The sequence below is a fragment of the Macaca nemestrina genome, chromosome 20, assembly GCF_043159975.1.
Source record: "Macaca nemestrina isolate mMacNem1 chromosome 20, mMacNem.hap1, whole genome shotgun sequence".
NCBI classification, from domain to species: domain Eukaryota; kingdom Metazoa; phylum Chordata; class Mammalia; order Primates; family Cercopithecidae; genus Macaca; species Macaca nemestrina.
Window position 1 is genome coordinate 50,121,895 of NC_092144.1, and position 16,880 is coordinate 50,138,774.

Below are 16,880 nucleotides of genomic sequence, written 5' to 3' on the forward strand. Positions count from 1 at the left end.
CATTAGACTCTCAGGTCATTCTGGTTGGCCCTGGAGCCCTGCACAGGACTTTGCCCACCTGTCTGTCTTGGATCCTGTCTATTTTTCTCTTTCTCCTTTGCCATGTTTTCCTCATTTATACAACTGTCTGTGTGTCATTCTGGGTGCATGCTTGTAGTGTCTATGTGCATGTATGTTTCAGTATGTCCCTGTTGATACATGAATTTATGTGTGCACTAGGCTTTGTGGGGTGTATGTTTGTGTTTGATAATGGGTATCCATTCCAACTTATGTCTACACATGCACATGTGTGTGTGTGCCTGAGAGGGTGTGCCACTGTTTCTCAATGCTTGCCAATTTTTATGTGTGTCTCTGCATACAGCATGTGTGCACACATGATTTAGGGGTGTCTACGATGTGCATTTCTGTGTGAAACAAGATGTATGCTGCATATTCATATTTGTGTGTATGCATTCACAAGTGGGTGACTACATGTAAGTATGTGGATTTTTTCATGTGTGCATTCAGGTGTCTGTGCAGGCTTGTGGGCCATGTTGTATACAGCTGAACATCTGATGTTTTCCTGTGCTCGTCTGTGTTTGGATTAAAACAGTCCTAGCCCAGCTCCATTTATCTGCTTGAAGAAAACCCCAGAACTGTGGGAAGCTTTTTATGAGCATAATCTTAATTAAACTCATTGCCAAGACCGTGAGGTTGGCTTTATCATCTCCATTTTGCAAATGAGTTAGGCAAGGACCCAAAAGTCGGTTGTAAGTGACTTGGTTCTGCATTTCACAGCTAATGAGGATAGAGTCTTAGTATGGTCTTGTGTGACGGTATATATATGTATATGTACACACACACATCTATATATATACACACATATACATATATGTGCATATACATATATATACACATATACGTATATATATACATATACACACACACACACACACGCACACACACACGTATATATTTTGAGATGGAGTTTTGCTCTTTTGCTTTTGTTGCCCAGGCTGGAGTGCAATGGTGCGACCTTGGCTCACTGCAACCTCTGCCTCCTGGGTTCAAGTGATTCTGCAGCCTCAGCCTCCTGAGTAGCTGGGATTACCACCACCATGCACAGCTAATTTTTGTATTTTTAGTAGACACGGGGTTTCACCATGTTTGTCAGGCTGATTTCAAACTCCTGACCTCAGGTGATCTGCCCACCTCGGCCTCCCAACCTGCTGGGATTACAGGCGTGAGTTACCACGTCTGGCTGTGAATGTAAATTTCGTGCTGTTAACCACCACTTGGACTGCCAGGTCCCGCTTGTTTTTCTTTATGAAACATTAGAAAAACTGCTTGTAATCTCTTGTGTTTCTTCAAATACTTCTGTGTAAACATGTAACAAAAGGTTTCAAAATGTTAGAAGAAAGTCTTTTAATAGGAGGGAGACTTGACCTTCTGTGGTGTTTGTACTCTTTGGAACCTTAACCAAAGGTGTAGCTGGCCAGTATACCCCTCAGGCCATTGGCAATGAAGCAGTGGGGGAGTTGGGGTACCAGTGGTTGTGGTCAGAGAATGACATGTCTGTGTTTCACATTTCAGAGTGATGACAAGGATTGGGGGTGGCTGTGGGAATGTTGGCTGAAATAGAATGAAGAAGGTCAAAGAAGAGAAGAAAGTCAAGATTCTTTTCTTCTGAGTGTTTGGATAACTCACATCCATGGCCATGAAGTTCCTCCTTACCAGGAAAATGGCAGGACTTAGAGTTCAGTGATGGGAAAGAAGTTGGATAGATGACAGGGATGAACAACTTTTTTTTTTTTTTCTTTTTTGAGTGGAGTCTTGCTCTGTCACCCAGGCTGGAATGCAATGGTGTAATCTTGGCCCACTGCAACCTTTGCTTCTTGGGTTCAGCCAATTGTCCTGCCTCAGCCTCCCAAACAGCTGGGATTACAGCCACCCGCTATCGTGCCCGGCTAATTTTTGTATTTTTATAGAAATGGGGTTTTGCCATGTTGGCCAGGCTGGTCTTGAACTCATGACCTTAGGTGATCCATCTGCCTCAGCCAACCAAGGTGTTTGGATTACAGGGATGAGCTGCCATGCCTGAACAACATTTTTTTTTTTTTTTTAGACAGAGTCTTGCTCTGTCACTCAGGTTGGAGTGCAGTGGTGCAATCTTGGCTCACTGCAAGCTCCACCTCCTGGGTTCATGCCATTCTCCTGCCTCAGCCTCCCAAGTAGCTGGGACTACAGGTGCCCGCCACCACACCTAGCTAATTTTTTGTATGTTTAGTAGAGATTCTGTCTCAAAAACAAAACAAACAAAAACAAGCAAACTTGATGCAACTATATGCTGCCTATAAGAAACTCACTTTACCTGTAAAGGTGCATATAGACTGAAAGTACATAGATGGAAAAAGATATTCCATGCAAACAAAAACCAAAAGCAAGCAGGAGTCGCTATAACTTATACCAGTTAAAACGGATTTTAAGGCCGGGTAGATGCAGTGGTTCACGCCTGTAATCCTAGCACTTTGGGAGGCTGAGGTGGGTGGATCATGAGGTCAGGAGATGGATACCTTCCTGGCCAACATGGTGAAACCCCGTCTCTACTAAAAATACAAAAATTAGCCAGGCGTGGTGGCGTGCGCCTGTAGTTCCAGCTGCTGGGGAGGCTGTGGCACGAGAATCACTCGAACCTGGGAGACGGAGGTTGCAGTGAGCAGAGATCGCGCCACTGCACTCCAGCATCGGTGACAGAGCGAGACTCCAAAATAAAAAACACAAAACAAAACAAAACAAAAAATGACAAAAAGAACCCCAATTTTAAATCAAAAACATTAAAAATAAAAACGAAACAAAGAATGAACCTGGAGGATGGAGGTTGCAGTGAGCCAAGATCGTACCACTGCACTCCAGCCTCAGTGACAGAGTGAGACTCCATCTCCAAAAACAAAACAAAACAAAACAAAACATGACAAAAAGAACCCCAATTTTAAATAAAAAACATTAAAAATAAAAATGAAACAAAGAATGAACCCGGGGGATGGAGGTTGCAGTGAGCCAAGATCATACCACTGCACTCCAGCCTGGGCAGCAGATCAAGACTCTATCTCTAAACAAAAAACAAAAAACAAAAAAATTCTGGCAGCGTTACATTTCTTAGTCCCAGAAAGAGGGGCATGTGACTAGGCATAAAATGACCCAGGTTCCATTTCACGCACACACCCTCTGGAGCACAAATCTCCTCCTCTCTATCCCACTTAGATCTGGGTTTGTCTCTTGTCTCTGTATCTCTTTGTTTCTTTGCCTTTCTCTTTGTTCATCTCCATCTCCAACTTTTTGTCTAGTTGGATTTCTCTCTGAGTCACTGGTGCATTCACTCTTTGGGTTCCTCTTGATTCTCTTCTCAGTCATATGTCACTTTTTCATTCTCTGTGTCACTGAAACTTTTTTCCTGTCTTTTATTCTTTCTGTTTCTATCTGCTTCTGTCTGTTTCTTTGAATTGTCTTTTGTCTCTGTGTCCTCCTTGACATTGTCTTTGACTCATTGAATCTCTCTCTCATCTCTATTTTGTTTTGTTTTGTTTTGTTTTTGAGACAGAGTTCTGCTCTTGTTGCCCAAGCTGGAGTGCAGTGGCGCGATCTCGGCTCACTGCAACCTCCACCTCTCGGGTTCAAGCAATTCTCCTGCCTCAGTCTCCTGAGTATCTGGGATTACAGGTGCCTGCCACCATGCCTGGGTAATTTGTGTGTGTGTGTGTGTGTGTGTGTGTGCGCGCGCGCGCGCATGTATTTTTTATTAGAGACGGGGTTTCACCATGTTGGTCAGGCTGATCTTGAACTCTTGACCTCAGGTGATCCACCTTTTCGGCCTCCCAAAGTGCTGGGATTACAGGTGTGAGTCACCAAGCCTGGCCTCATCTCTATTTTGATCTCGCTCTGGTTCTGTTTCTATGCACTTCTATTTTCTCTCAATCTTGACCTCTGTCTCCATCACATAATACCTGGCATAATCTGCCATGCTCTGAATTTCTCTGCCTCAAGTCCTCTGCAATTATTTTTCCTCTTTAGCTTGCTTCTACTTTTTAGTGCAAGTTCCTCCACTCCTGGCTTCCTATCTGGAGGTGGGATGGTGAGGGGAGCTGTTCTAAGAGTACTTGCTCTCTCTCTTCCTGTCTGAATCAGAAAATCAGACTCACAACCGACCACCTTCACCACACACACACCACCACTGCAAGATGGTTAAGAGATTAGTCCTGAATGGGTGTTAAGTGCTGGGGGGTGAGGATCAGAATGGGATGGGGAGGTGAAAGCTAAGAGAGTCAAAGGAGATGGGCTGAGCTGAGTCTCTACTCCAAGAAAGACATTCTAGCAGCAGATCCAAGAGACAAAAGGTGGCACTGTGTGTGAGTCACTCAGTTTTCCCAGAATTTCCACCACTTCTGGACACAGGATGCCTCAGCTCAGCCAGCCAAACCCCATTCCCCAAACCTACAGATACCTTGAGGGATTCAGTTTCCAAGTCTGAGAATACAGTCGCATGAAAAGGACATTGAATTTTGATAAATAGCATATGTGGGTAGGATATGATATCCTCGAAGTTCATTTCAGAACATTAAGGCTTTGAAAATATTTGGTGCAGAAAAGGTAGTGAATCACTTTCTAGATTATTAAGGAACGCAATCACTAATTGTGCTGGAGGAGACGTTCCCCTCCAGAGACTGCGGTTCAGGGGTGATCCCTACACCTTAGACTTTCCAAATACACACACACACACACACACACACACACACACACACACACACCCCGACACATACTACAGCAAAGTTCTTTTTTCTCTTTTTTTAAATTTGATACAGCAAAGTTCTGATACACCAACACAGGTAATCTTTGATTATTGTTATTTAACATTATCTTGAGTAGAAAACAAGAACTTTTTGAACAAACCCTTTCAATTGATTTATTTATCTTGTTTTCTAAATCTTCAGCTTACTTTGCTTATTAATATTCTAGTGTTCCATTACATAGTAGAGTGGCTGTAGTTAATGATAATACATTGCATATTTCAAAATAGTTAGAAGAGAGGATTTTGAATGTTCTCACCACAACAAAATGACAAATGTCTCAGTAATGGATATAATAATTACCTGAATTTGATTGTTATACATTGCATACATGTATCAAAACATCACACTATACCCCACAAATATGTACAATTATTAATGGATATAATAATTACCTGAATTTGATTGTTATACATTGCATGCATGTATCAAAACAGCACACTGTACCCCACACATTTGTACAATTATGTGTCAATTAAAAAATTTTAATTAATTAGGGTTACCTGAATTAAATAATGAACAAAGAGTTTTCCTTATTGTCTATCAAGGCTTTCTAAAACAACATGGTCTGCCAGCTGCGGTGGATCACGCCTGTAATTCCAGCATTTTACGAGGCTGACGGGGGTGGATCACTTGAGGCCAGGAGTTTGAGACCAGCCTGGCCAACATGGTGAAACCACATCTCTAGAAAAATATAAAAATTAGCTGGGCATGGTGGTATGCGCCTGTAGTCCTAGCTACTTGGGAGGCTGAGGCATGAGAATTGCTTGAACCCGGGAGGCAGAAGTTGTAGTGAAATGAGATCACGCCACTACACTCCAGCCTGGGTGACAGAGTGAGAATCTGTCTCAAAAAATAAAAATAAAAAAAAATAAAACAACATGGTTTCCCTGTTTGATAGATGGTGAAACAAGTCCCAGAGGTTAAGTGACTTGCCCAGTGAAGAAAAGACAGCTGCTACTTGTACCCAGATCGTCTGGATCCTAAAATCAATAGCCTAAAAAGAGAATAATCTGCCTCTTCACACCCCACCAAGAAATTCTGTCAATCCTATTGAGCTGAGAGAGAAGAACAGGCAGACTGGAAATATGAAGAAAGGGGAATGGCCCCAGAGGATTTCCCTGTGTGAATTCAGTTTACCCTTATTCAGATGGGAGATTATAGGTTATATAACCACCCCCCATATAAAGCAATCACTTCCCCGATGACATTCAAACCTGGAAAACTTGAATCCCAGGGTGTTCAGATTTTGGTATAAGATGATCTCTCAGGACCTATTTAGGCAGGATCTGGTGCCCAGGACAGAACCTGTTGACCTGGCACCATGGAGCTGGGAGGGGCTGTCACCATCTTTCTGGCACTCTGCTTGTCTTGCCTGCTCGTCCTCATTGCCTGGAAACGAATGAATAAGGCAGGAAAGCTGCCCCAGGTCCTACACCAATTCCTTTCCTGGGGAACCTGCTGCAAGTTCGAACTGACGCTACGTTTCAGTCTTTCATGAAGGTGAGTGTGTCTGTCTCCTCTAACAGCGCTTAGAGCAACTAATCCTGTAGCCAGATTCACATAGAACCTTATGCCTTCTAAAGATAGACTCTCAGAAGCACAGACTTTGCAAATCTTAGAATTCTGAAATTCCAGAATCCTGAAATGTTGGAAACACACATTCTCAGTGCACTGAAATAAGACTTTCATGATCTCAGGACTTTGGAATCACAGTACATTATATTTTTAAACACAAGGACACTTTGACTCAGGTTGTCTTAGCGCTTTGAGACTTGGTATCACGAAGTCTTCAGATTCTAGAAATTTAACATTTCAGAGAGAGAAGTATGAATCTTGGAATTTATCGAATCCAGGTCCATTATTTTATAGATGAGAACAGTAAGTCTTGTGGGGAGGGATGAGCTTTTGCCTAGGATGACAGAAGCCAAGACTTCCGTGCCTGTTTCCCAGTAGTCCTTCCAAGCCCAGATTTACTTTGATTCCTTAGTACCATGTTTATATCCCCTGGAAATCACCATCCTCTAAAATCCTATTGGCCTATATGTGGTACTCCAATCAGCCCCTCCTCTTGTGTTTTCCTTCACTCCAAGCTCAGGGAGAAATACGGCCCTTTGTTCACTGTGTACATGGGTCTCTGGCCTGTGGTGGTTTTATGTGGACATGAAGCAGTGAAGGAAGCCTTGATAGACCAAGCAGATGAGTTCAGTGGCCGTGGAAAACTGGCTTCAATAGAGCAAAACTTCCAAGGTCATGGTAGGTAGCAACAACAACAAAAACAATAAAACCAGAAATGACTGCAGTGCGCTCCCTCTATGCCAGGTTCTTCGGTAAGTAAGTACTCTACATGACTTACTGCATTGCCTCCCTTAGGAGAGCCGTTAACATTATACTAATGTTGTCAATGAAAAAGCTAAGATAGGCAGGGCGTGGTGGCTCACGCCTGTAATCCCAGCACTTTGGGAGGTTGAGGCGGGTGGATCACCTGAGGTCAGGAGTTCAAGACCAGCCTGGCCAACATGGTGAAACCCCATTTCTACTAAAAATTAAAAAAAATTAGCTGGGCATGGTGGTGCACACCTGTAATCCCAGGTGCTCAGGAGGCTGAGGCAAGAGAATCGCTTGAACCCTGGAGGCAGAGGTTATAGTGAGCTGAGATTGTACCATTGTACTCCAGCTTGGGCAACAAGAGAGAAACTCTGTCAAAAAAAAAAAAAAAAGAAAAGAAAAAGCTAAGATAAAGATTAGATAATGTCACACAGTAAGTGGTAGGATCATTTTATTTTGAGCCTTTGCCATCTGACTCTAAACAGTTTTCTGTGTTATTTCTGCCCTTATTTTCAATGGATTAGCAATATATATATAATATATATATTTATATATATATACACACATTTTTTTTTTTTTGAGACAGGATTTGACTCTTGTTACCCAGGCTGGAGTGCAGTGGCATGATCTTGGCTCACCACAACCTCTGCCTCCTGGGTTCAAGCGATTCTCATGCCTTAGCCTCCAGAGTAGCTGGGATTACAGGCATGCACCATCACACAGGGCTAATTTTGTATTTTAAGTCGAGATGGGGTTTTTCCATGTTGGTCAGGCTGATCTGGAACTCCCAACCTCAGGTGATCTGCCCGCCTCAGCCTCCCAAAGTGTTGGGATTACAGGTGTGAGCCTCCGAGCCTGGGGGATTAGCGATATTCTTTATGTACCCATAGCCAGCCCTCATAGCCCTCACAACCAACCTTATTTCTCATCTTCCTATACTTATACACATACCTAACCCCATAGGTCTCTGCCTCCTTCACTTAGGTAGATCTCTTTCTCTCATGCATCCATCTCTAACTGCCCACATCCTTCAATTCCAAGCAGGCTCACCACATGCTGTCTGTCTGTCTGTCTGTCTATCTATCTATCTATCTATCTATCTATCTATCACCTTTTCTTCCTTCTGTCCATCGATCCATATCCATCAGAAAATCCATTCATTATTCTTTCTATGAAAATATCTTTCACTCTATTATCTATACATCGATCAATTAACTTTCTATTTATTCATCTATTTATCATTCCATCCATTCATTAATGCTTTCATCATTCATACATCTATGAATCTCTCTATCCACTCTCCAACCGTCATTCACTCAGTTATTTTTTTATTTATCCAACTCCACCTCTCCTTCCTGTAAGAAACACTGTTTGATCTCCCCTATCACTCCTGCACTGATTCCCTTTTCCTCCACCTCAGTCTGGACTTTTTTTTTTTTTTTCTTTCCCGAGGATCCTGCAGAGAGGGAACCTTACTCTCTTGATTGAGCCTTGAAGGTTGAGGATGGCTTCCTGGACAGCACAGTCTAGAGCTTTCATAATCTTTCCCCATCACTGTGTAGCACCGAGTTGAACACAGCAAGGGGAGGGAGGCAGAAGCCTGAGACTGAGATCTTGGCAGGTGTGGCTCTGGCCAATGGAGAACGATGGAGGATTCTCCGACGCCTCTCCCTGACCATCTTTTGGGACTTCAGGATGGGAAAGAGGAGCATTGAGGAGCGAATTCAGGATGAGGCCAGCTACCTACTGGAGGAGTTCCGGAAGACCAAGGGTATGGGGGCCACAAGGGGGAGGGCCACTAGGTGACTGGGTGGTTATGGGGTTCTCAGTCAAGAGAAGATGGGCTTTGGTGGGAGAAAGCTCTGGAATGGAAGAAGAGGGAAAATATTAAGAATCCACTGAGATTTCTGGCCAGCTTCCGTATTAAGAGTTTACATGAGCTGGGCATGGTGGCACAGGCCTGTAGTGTCAGCCACTTGTGGGGCTGAGGCTGGAGGTTGCTTGAGTCCAGGAGTTCAAGGTTGCAGTGAGCTATGATCATGCCACTGCACTTCAGTATGGGAGACACAGTGAAACTGTCTCTTAAACAACAACAACAACAACAAAACAGTTAACATGGAAGACCCTTAGGGACCACTCATCTAGAAACTGTAATCAGTGGATCTCAGGGGGTCTGTGAGCTCTTGATATCCTATGCGGATATTGGTGACGTGACTTTGTGACTTTTCCTGAAGACAGGCTCAAATTTCATTACATTTGTCTATCTGTATTGTGGTAAAAAAAATACATAACATAAAATTTAGCATATGCACCATTTTAAGTGTCCAGTTCAGTACTGTTAAGTATATTCATGTTGTGAAAAAGATGTTTTGAACTTTTTTATCTTGCAAATGTGAAACTCTATACTCATTTCATTGTGTTTTTAAAAGAGTTCAGTCTCATCAAAAAATAAGGTCTAGAAACACTGGGGTCTATAGAGAAAAGATACAGAGGCTGAAAAACAAACAAACTAACAAACAAACAAAAAAACAGAAAAATAGATAAGAGGTAGAAATGGAGACACATTTTCTCTACATCCGAGGCTCCTTGCCTGGTCTACATGAGTGATTAACAGGTCATATAAAAGCTTCAAATGCCCATGTACCCCAGACATTATTCATAAAATTGTGTATTTGTGAATATGTGCATTATTCTAGAGAAATTCTTCCCAGATCGACTGATCTTGTTTTACAGAAGGTGTAGGTGAGGGCAAGGGAAAGATTTTGTTTTGTTTTGTTTTGAGACAGAGTCTTGCTCTTGTTGCCCAGGCTGGAGTGCAGTGGCATGATCTCAGCTCACTGCAACCTTCACCTCCCAGCTTCAAGCGATTCTTCTGCCTCAGCCTCCTGAGTAGCTGGGATTACAGGCACCTGCCACCACACCTGGCTAATTGTTGTATTTTTAGTAGAGACGGGGTTTTGCCGTGTTGGCCAGGCTGCTCTCCAACTCCTGACCTCGTGATCTGCCCACCTCGGCCTCCTAAAGTGCTGGGATTACCAGGCATGAGCCACCACATCCGGCCAGGAAGGATTTTTTTAATTGCCCAAATGGAATCATCGGTAGAGCTAGACAGAATTCAGGAACTTTTATAATGTGTCCCTTATCCCACTTTTCCCCAAATATGTGAGTCTCTAACATCAACACATTTAAGTAATAATAATAAAAAATAATGATTAAGCTCAACTAGGTTTTCTTGAGTGCTTACTGTATGCCAGGCTTTGTGTTAATTATTTTATACAGATAATGATACTGAATCCTCATGAATCAGTGAAGTGGTTCCCAAACCAATTTGCCGATTGGCCAATCTAGACCCAAAACACAAAAATGAAGTGGCTCACACATGCAATTAAGTAGTAGAGCTGGGACTCAGATGCATCACTGTGACTCCACACCCCATATTCATGACCATGGCCTCCAACATAAACAATTTCCACTGCCCAGGTGCCCCCATCGACCCCACCTTCCTGCTAAGCTGCAGCGTTTCCAACATCATCAGTTCTGTTGTCTTTGGAAGTTGCTTCGACTATGAGGACAAGCAGTTCCTGAATCTGCTGCGGTTGATCAATGAGAGTTTCATTGAGATGAGCACTCCCTGGGCGCAGGTGCCCACCCAGCCACCTCTCTTTCCATGCACCAACCCCAGTTAACTAAACACTTTCCTATACCCCACTTGATCCTCCTTAGACGCCTGGGAGGTGAGTACAGTAGTTCCCCCTCATTGCTGGGGGATATGTTCAAGATCCCCGTGGATGCCTCAAGCCATGGATAGTACCCATTCTATAGATACTAAGTTTTTCTGGTATATACATATCATGATAAAATTCAGTGTATAAATTGAGTGCAGTAAGAGACTGGCATTCATAAGTAATAAAATAGAACAATTATAACTATATTCTAACAACAGTTATGTGAATGTACTCTTTCTCTCTCAAAATATCTTATTATATGTAATATTTTTAGATTGCAGTTGACTGCACATATGACTGCAATGGTGGAAGGCAAAACCAAGGTGAAGGGGGAAGTACTGTCTCAATAGGACCCAACTTCTGGGAAGCAAAAGGGCCTCACCTGATTGTTAGACCCAGCACTGGACTTTGAGCCCAGCTGTCCAACTCCAGGCTCAGCCCATGCGGGCCCCTGGCACCCATCACTGACAAAGTCCTCTTGCCTATTCCCACAACTATATGACATGTACTCTGGAATCATGCAGTATTTGCCAGGAAGACACAATCGCGTCTACTACTTGATAGAAGAGCTCAAGGACTTCATTGCCTCCAGGGTCAAGATCAACGAAGCATCCTTTGACCCCCAAAACCCTCGGGACTTCTTTGACTGCTTTCTCATCAAGATGCACCAGGTACCTCCTCTTCTTCCACTGGTCCCTCCCTCTCATCTCCCCAACCTCTAGTCCCTGCAACTTTCCACCAATCTGCAAACATTGAGGGCAAAACAAAACAAAAGAAACAAACAAAAAAACAAGCATTATTGCACAGGGTTTACTTTTATCTGTAGATGAATATAGAAACTGCAAAAGTATAAACTGTTACAGCTTTAAAACAGACTCTGAATCTTGAAATTTTAGGAATTTGGGACATTTAGGAACTTGGAAACTTAAAATCTTCCACCTTATACATGCCAGAGAGTTACAACTGTAGTTTTGAGTCTTAGAATTTCAGAAACTTAGAAATTTAAAGTTTTGAAGTGTAAGACTTTAAGCATTTAAGTTAAAGTTAAAAGATTTGAATGTGTAGGGACAGTAGGGTAGAGAATTTAAATTTCCAAGGCCAAATGTTTGCTAACATAAAAATATAAATTTACAAATGTATAAAACTCTAAGAAATGATGATGCAAAAATGTTAACCTTCTGAATTTGTATAGCCCTCCACTTCCCTCCCCTTCCAGCCTTACCCTCCACCTCATGCGCAGCAGTACGCCGTAGTGCAGGGTGGTGCTGACGGTCTCGGTGCCTGCAAAGAAGAGGTTCAGTGAGGTCAGCACCAGGTTCTTCAAGTAGAACTCCATGTTTGGGTTTTTCTCCTCCTGCAGGGAGAGGGGGCTTTAGGCCAGTCTCACTCCTCTTGCCCTTAAGGCGTGCCACCACATCTGACTAATGTTTTAAAAAATTTTGTCGTCAAGACCGCCTCCTGCCATGTTGCCCAGGCTGGTCTCAAACTCCTGGGCTCCAGCAATCCTCCTTCCTCAGCCCCACAAAGTGCTGGGATTTCAGGTGTGAGCCATTGCACACAGCCCAGATTATTTATTTATTTATTTATTTATAAGTAGACTGGGTTCATGCCTGTAATCCCAGCACTTTGGGAGCCTGAGGTGGGCAGGTTTATTTTCTGAGATGGAATCTTGCTATGTCACCCAGGCTGTAGTGTAGTGGCATGATCTTGGCTCACTACAGTCTCCACCTCCCCAGTTCAAGAGATTCTCCTGCCTCAGCCTTCCAAGTAGCTGGGATTACAGGCGTGCACCACCATGCTCAGCTAATTTTTGTATTTTTAGTAGAGATGGGGTGAAACCTTGGCTCTACTAAAAATACAAAAAAATTAGCGAGCTGTGGTGGTGTGCACCTGTAATCCCAGCTACTCTGGAGGCTGAGGCAGGAGAATCGCTTGGACCCTGGAGGCGGAGGTTGCAGTGAGCCGAGATCGTGCCAATTGCACTCCAGTCTGGGCAACAAGAGCGAAACTCCATTTCAAAAAAATAAATAAGTTACCTAGTCTGTAATATTTTGTTATAGTAACATGAAACAGAGTAAGAAAGATAGATGATTGATTGATAGAATAGAACAAATCATATTGGGAATGGGTTAAAATGTTAACCTAAGGTGAATCTGCTTAAAGAGTATTATTATTATTATTTTTGCCGTTTTATATTTTACTTTTTTTTTTTTTATTATACTTTAAGTTCTAGGGTACACGTGCACAATGTGCAGGTTTGTTACATATGTATACATGTGCCATGTTGGTGTGCTGCACCCATTAACTCATCATTTACATTAGGTATATCTCCTAATGCTATCCCTCCCCCTACCCCGTCACCGCAATAGGCGCTGGTGTATGATGCTCCCCTTCCTGTGTCCAAGTGATCTCATTGTTCAATTCCCCCCTGTGAGTGAGAACATGCGGTATTTGAGTGAGAACGTGCGGTATTTGGTTTTCTGTTCTTGCGATAGTTTGCTGAGAATGATGGTTTCCAGCTGCATCCATGTCCCTACAAAGGACATGAACTCATCCTTTTTGATGGCTGTATAGTATTCCATGGTGTATATGTGCCACGTTTTCTTAATCCAGTCTGTCACTGATGGACATTTGGGGTTGATTCCAAGACTTTGCTATTGTGAATAGTGCCACAATAAACATACGTGTGCATGTGTCTTTATAGCAGCATGACTTATAATCCCTTGGGTATATCCCCAGTAATGGGATGGCTGTGTCAAATGGTATTTCTAGTTCTAGATCCTTGAGGAATCGCCACACTGTTTTCCACAATGGTTGAACTAGTTTACAGCCCCACCAACAGTGTAAAAGTGTTCCTATTTCTCCACATCCTCTTCAGCACCTGTTGTTTCCTGATTTTTTAATGATTGCCATTCTAACTGGTGTGAGATGGTATCTCATTGTGGTTTTGATTTGCATTTCTCTGATGGTGAGTGATGATGAGCATTTTTTCATGTGTCTGTTGGCTGTATGAATGTCTTCTTTTGAGAAGTGTCTGTTCATATCCTTTGCCCACTTTTTGATGGAGTTGTTTGTTTTTTTCTTGTAAATTTGATTGAGTTCTTCATAGGTTCTGGATATTAGCCCTTTGTCAGATGAGTAGATTACAAAAATTTTCTCCCATTCTATAGGTTGCTTTGCTCACTCTGATGTTAGTTTCTTTTGCTGTGCAGAAGCTCTTTAGTTTAATTAGATCCCATTTGTCAATTTTTGCTTTTGTTGCCATTGCTTTTGGTGTTTTAGATGTGAAGTCCTTGCCCATGCCTATGTCCTGAATGGTATTACCTAGGTTTTCTTCTAGGATTTTTATGGTTTTAGGTCTAACATTTAAGTCTCTAATCCATCTTGAATTAATTTTCATATAAGGAGTAAGGACAGGATGCAGTTTCAGCTTTCTACTTATGGCTAGCCAATTTTCCCAGCACCATTTATTAAATAGGGAATCCTTTCCTCATTTCTTGTTTTTGTCAGGTTTGTCAGAGATCAGATGGCTGTAGATGTGTGGTATTATTTCTGAGGGCTCTGTTCTAAGTCATGCTGCTATAAAGACACATGCACATGTATGTTTATTGCGGCACTATTCACCATAGCAAAGACTTGGAATCAACCCAAATGTCCATCAGTGACAGACTGGATTAAGAAAATGTGGCACATATACACCATGGAATACTATGCAGCCATAAAAAAGGATGAGTTCGTGTCCTTTGTAGGGACATGGATGCAGCTGGAAACCATCATTCTCAGCAAACGATCGCAAGAACAGAAAACGAAATACCGCATGTTCTTACTCATAGGTGGGAATTGAACAATGAGATCACTTGGACACAGGAAGGGGAACATCAAACACCGGGTCCTATTGTGGGTGGGGGAGGGATAGCATTAGGAGATATACCTAATGTAAATGACGAGTTAATGGGTGCAGCACACCAACATGGCACATGTATACATATGTAACAAACCTGCACATTGTGCACATGTACCCTAGAACTTAAAGTATAATAATAAAAAAAAATACTGAAATAACAACTCTATCAACCCAGGATTCTATATCCAGCAAAAAGAACTTCCAAAAACAAACACAAAATAAAGATATTTTTAGATGTACAAAAGTTTAAAGAATTCATCACTGGTAGGTTTACAGAGTAAGAAATGTTAAAGTCCTTCAGGCAAACTACATTGTTACTAATTTTGTTCAAACAATCAATTATTCTTCTAAATGTTTAAATTATAGGGGAAAATCTTATATATTTACCGTTTCTGGTGCTCTTCATTCTGTTGTGTAGACGTGTATTTCCATCTGGTCTTGTAGTTTTGTAGTTTTCCTTGTAAAAGTCTTTTATCTCCTTGGTTAAATTTATTGCTAGGGTTTTTTTTTTTTTTTTTTCCGGGAGCTATTTTAAATGGGATTGCTTTCTTGATTTCTTCCTCAGCTAGTTATTGGTGCATAGAAATGCTACTTTTTTGTCTGTTGATTTTGTATCTTGAAATGTTGCTGAATTTATCAGATGTAAGAGTTTTTTTCATGGAGTCTTTCGTTTTTTCTAGAAATAAGATCATGCTGTCAGCAAAGAGAGACAAATTGATTTTCTCTTTTTCAATTTGGATGCCCTTTACTTATTTTTCTCTTGTCTGATTGCTCTGTCTAGGACTTCCAGTACTGTATTGAATAGGAGTGGTAAAAGTGATCATTCTTGTCTTGTTCCAGCTCCTTCAGAGAAGTTTTCAGCTTTTCCTCATTTAGTGTGATGTTAGCTGTGCGTTTGTCATATGTAGCCTTTATTTTGTTGAGGTATGTTTCTCCTGTGCCTAATTTGTTGGGAGTTTTTGTCATGAAGGGATGTTGCATTTCACCAAATGCTTTTTCTGTGTCTATTGAGATGATCATATGGGTTTTGTCCCTCATTCTGGTGATGTGATGTGTGATGTATATTGATTTACATATGTTGAGCCATCCTTGCATCCCTGGGATAAATTCTACTTGATTATGGTGTAATCATACCATAATTTTCAATGTATTGTTGGATTTGTTTTGTGTATTAGTCCATTCTCACATTGCTATAAATAAACACCTGAGACTGGGTAATTTATAAATAAACTAGGTTTAATTGGCTCATGGTTTCACAGGCTGTACAGGAAGCATGATGATGGCACCTGCTCAGCTTCTGAGGAGGCCTTAGGAAACTTTTACTCATGGCAGAAGGCAAATCGGGAGCCGATGTCTTCACATGGCCAGAGCAGACAGAAGAGAAAGAGGAGGTATGTGCTACGCAGTTTTACAAGGCCAGCTATCATGAGAACTCAATTACTATACAGTACAAAGGAGGGATGGTGCTAAACCAAGAGAAATCGCCCCCATGATACATTGGGGATCCATGATGGATCCATGTTCCATTGCAGCAGGCTCCACCTCCTACACTGGGGATTACAATTCCATATGAGATTTTGGTGGGAACACAGATCTAAATCATAGCAGTTTGGTAATATTTTGTTGAAGATTTTTTGTCTATGTTCAGCAGGAATATTGGCTTATAGTTTCCTTTTTTGTTGCTGTGTCTGGTTTTGGTATCAGGGTAATATTGGCCTCAGGATGAATTGGGAAGATTTCCCTTCCCTTCATTTTTTTGAAAGAATTTGAGGAGAATTGGTGTTAGTTCTTTGTAAGTTTGGTAGAATTCAGCCATGAAGTCATCAAGTCCTGGAATTTTCTTTGTTGGGATAGTTTTTATTACTAATTCAACCTCCTTTCTCATCATTGGCCTTTTCAGGTTTTCTGTTTCTTTCTGCTTCAAACTCAGTGGGTTGGATGTGTCCAGCAATTTATCCATTTCCTCTAGATTCTCCAGTTTGTTAGTATATAATTGTTCATAATAGCCTCTGATGATCTTTTATATTTATGGTATCAGTTGCAATGTCTCTTTTTTATTTCTGAATTTAATTATTTGGGTCTTCTCTTTTTTTGTTCTTGGTT

At 41.8% G+C, this 16,880-nt stretch overlaps 1 pseudogene; it reads left to right on the plus strand.

Annotated features, from left to right (window-relative positions):
• Positions 1-4: 4 nt before the first annotated feature.
• Positions 5-16,880, plus strand: part of LOC105495312 (cytochrome P450 2G1-like) — a 39,897-nt pseudogene continuing 23,021 nt past the window's right edge.